Genomic DNA, 4,200 nt, shown 5'->3' with positions numbered 1-4,200 from the left:
GTCGCTCATACATCGACCGGCAACCACCTTCATGCTTACAGCTGTCATCCGCCACCCACGTCTTCGTCAGAGTCGACGCTGTCCGTCCACCACTAACCAAGCCCTACAGGGGACCTTCCGCATGCTGGAACAAAACAGCAAGGCGTTCCAGCTGGCACTCCTGGCAGGACGACTGGGTTTCAAGACCGCAAAGCCCGCCTTTCTGTCGGAGAGTCCTGACAGCGACGCAGCACCCTTCCGCCCAAACCGCACTCCAGCACGCCCTCACCCCAGACACGGCCGCCCCAGGAAGGGGACCGCCCAACCAGCAGCCTCACAGGGCGGGAGACCCTCCGTTATCTTCAAGGAGCCGCGGCATACTTCAGCATCCCAGCAGATACAGGGATTAATCAGGCGCGTCCCTCGGCTCTTGTGGGGGGGAGTATTTGTAAAGTCACCACATCGGCGCCAGCATAGTGTTCGGCGGCCCATTAATTAAGTCTCCGCTGGAGCATGTTTTCTTTGATGACTTCCCATTTCTTCAAACTCAATTAGTCACGCCTAAAACGTGCCAGTCACGCATTTTTAACCATTTTTACTTTATGCGTATTTATACAAATGTCACACATTGTGTATCACATGTTTCTTCATTCACAGGCATCAAGACTGTATCCATATTGTAGTTCTGTATGTTTTGTATTGTAATTTGTACTCGTTCACTGCATATTATTGTTTATTGTTTCGACCTCAGGTCACAGTCAATTCCATTGTCTCTCGCGGGCCGGCGTCAGTCGGCCGCTATATAAACTGCCTGGATCTGTAATAAAGTAGCAGTAACTTTTACCTGCTCGTTTCTTTGACACCTTACAAGTTCATTATATCTAGATCTCGGTTAGATCGGGTATTAGATGCAAGGTAGGAAATTGCAGGGGTAAAGTTCAGGGCAAAGTCTCTGCCAATAGATGGGATACTGATATTTTAATGAAGTGCCAATCGTGTAGGTTTACAGTTAGTGGCCCAGCAAAGCGAATTTGCAATGGAAAATCTCAGCACCATCAATTGAGTGAGATAAATATTGAGGAAATTGAACACAACTTCAGCTGTGAGAAATTCAGCTTGCTAACACATCTGTTTGGCACAAGTGAAAGTATAGAGGAAGTTTTTCATTCGAGAGACAAAAAGGCTTGAAAATCAAGCTCCAAAGACCAAACAAGTGAAAAAAATGACTGAAAATGAGTTTCCAGTATCAGCCTGGTAGCTACTAAACTTTAGTTTCTTAGTTTCAAACCAGGCAACTATGAGTCAGGTGGTACTTGATGATACCCTCGCCAGAGCGAATAATACCCCTTTTATAGAGGGGGTTTGACCTGGGAGCCAGAAATCAACTAAAATAATGCTCTAAGATAAGTTTTTCCACGAGTGCCAAAAACCACTTGTTGATCTTTACGGTCATTTTTCTCAGTTCTCTCCCTTTTTGCACTTCAAACGCGAACTACATTTTATTTTTAGGCCAATTTTAAAGTTAAATATACCATTGGAAAGATGAAAGAAAGATGAATATTTGTTTGGGGCTAGGTTTTTCTTAGGTTGTCGAGGAACCCGTGATAATCAAATTATACAAATTTGGGGCGAAATCCCCTAAGCACTCACATCAAAAAAAAAAAGTAAAAAACTCTTCCCATTATTTTTCATACTATGATATACTTTGTGTATGAAGCTTGCATTGCAATAGCTCTAAAAATGAAGGCGGTGAATCGTTTTTATTTTTTTTTCTTATTTTTTTAATAAAATCCAAAATAATCATCTGATCACTCTCAAATTTTTTTTCTGGAACATCACCTTATATATATGTATAACAAAAAATGTCATAAAAATCGGGGCATTATTTCTATGTAAGCGTGCGCTCCCCTTAATATTGTGGATCACAGAAAGTTTATTTTATACTTTTTAGTGCATTTTGAAAAAAAAAATTGTGGTTTTAAAATTTTAAAAAATTTGTTTTATTTGTGATTTTTTAGTGTTCAACAATTGAATAAGTACTGCTTGCATCACTGAGTGACTGAACCAGTTGCAGAGCTACATCCTCACTAGTTTTCACGGTCGGTACAGTCCCGACATGGCATGTTTCACATCAATGGAAATGTTATCCTTTGGCTAGGTGTTTCTGCATACTAAGCAACATTAAAATTGCAGTATATATTTAACAAAATTTTTGTGTAATATTGCATTCTACACCAAATCTGGGCGAAATCAGTTCGCTAGAAGTTGGTAAAAAATCGGTTGCAAGTTTTGACCCAAACAGACAGACAGAGATGTCACGTTAAATAAAGCATGTGAAAATCAACAGGCCACCCACTTGTAAAGTCCCCGCTCAACGGGTTTTCTATAGTGAACCTCCTGTTTTCTATGGTGCCTTTCCCATGAACTTAGATCACGCTAAATAGCCACATTTTTATCTATGTAAATACGTATCTGTTACCTATTCATTTGTGCCTGTTTACGTTGTACACGTGTCAGAACATTATTGTGTCCATTCTGGTAATTTTATTTTTACATGTTATTTGTATTTACCTGTCCTGTTTCACATTGAGAACAATTGACCTCGGGTCACCTGTATCCTATTGTATGTCTTTGTATGATGTCCGCACGCTGCCTTATAAGCGGTCTGCTCTCTCAATAAACCAGCAGTACATGTCCACCTGCTCTCTTTTTTAGCACCTCTCACAGTGGTGACCCCAGAGTGGTTCCCGGAGCCATTAGCGGATCCATACAGCGACCTAGTTTTGGCTCCATGAACTACCCCACGCCCCTAACGGACTAAACACAGTGCTTTAACAAAGCGTTCGGGTGTACTGACTCTCGTCGGCAGATCACCGGCGTCATTAGCGGACCCACATGGCGCACTCCCAAGCATGTATTGACACGAGTGTAACCCACTCCAAGTGAGAGTGTAGAAGCGAGTATGGACACGGACATTCCCTCCCACATACAAATAACCGTGAACTTCGGGGTCTCTGATATCTCCCTCGGTCAAAACCCACTTGCACCCTCCCCCACGCCAAAGCTTGCGCACTCCTCCACACCGGTACCCGCTCCTCACACGCTGCCCGTCCTGACAGACCAAACAAGGTCCGCCCTCGCCATAAAGCTGCCGCCCTTCATGCACAGCAACCCGTCATCATGGCTCTACAGGGTCGAGGGGCAGTTCAGGCTGGCGGGACTTACCGATGAGGTGCTGCAGGCAGACGCCTTGATAAACGCCCTCCCGGAAGAGGTGTACAGGAAGATCGCCCCATGGGTGTCTGCCGCATGTCCCTCCACCCACCAAAAGCTGAAGGCCTCCCTCATCGAGACCTGCTCCCTGCTGGTCTCCGAGAGGGCCGCCTGTGCCCTTGACCTCGCCAACAACCCCCGACACGACCAGAACCTCCGGGAGACATGGAATGTGATCCAGGACCTCCTCATCCTCCCCAGGACGGACGGCAGCGGCAGGCAGTCGGAGATAGCTTGTCGGGGGAGATCTTCCTCCGTCAGCTCCTCCCGGAGGTTCGGACCCAGATCCTCGAGCCCTATACCCTGCTGCTCGATGACCTGATCAGGACAGCGCAGCAGCTAACGGACTCCACGAGGGCAGCGAAGCAAGCATCCACGCCCGCACACCTCATCAACTCCCTCCAGCCGGAGGAGGCCGCAGAGGGGGAGATAAGTGCTGTCACCAGGAGATGGCCAACCTATCACCAGAAGAAGCAACCGCCAAGGGCCTTGCTACTACCACCACCGGTACGGCAAGGATGCCCGGAACTGTCAACCCCCCTGCTCTTTCGCCCATCCAAAAGACGGAGGAGGCGGCGGCCAACAGCACAGGCCGCCGTGGCAGCAGAGGAACCCAGGAGCCCAGAACCAGAAGGTTTTTACATCCTCAACACCATCTCCGGCAGGATGATGCTGATCGACACTGGGGCTGTACGATCAGTGTTCCCGCTGGGGCCGTACGATCAGTGTTCCCGCCATCCAGAGAGGACCCCAAATGCCCGCCGGACCCGGCTGCATCCCTGACGACTGCCAGCGGGTCCCCCATCCTCTCCTACGGCACCAAGCTCCTGTCAATCTCCATCCTTGGCTGGAGGTACAACTGGAACTTCATAGTCGCAGACGTGAGGACCCCACTCCTGGGCGCAGACTTCCTCGCCCACTTCAGCCTGGCAGTCGACGTATCGGTCG

Source organism: Macrobrachium rosenbergii, chromosome 12 (genome assembly GCF_040412425.1).
Source record: "Macrobrachium rosenbergii isolate ZJJX-2024 chromosome 12, ASM4041242v1, whole genome shotgun sequence".
Taxonomy (NCBI): domain Eukaryota; kingdom Metazoa; phylum Arthropoda; class Malacostraca; order Decapoda; family Palaemonidae; genus Macrobrachium; species Macrobrachium rosenbergii.
The sequence above is the reverse complement of the archived record's forward strand: the minus strand, read 5'-3'. Positions refer to the sequence as shown.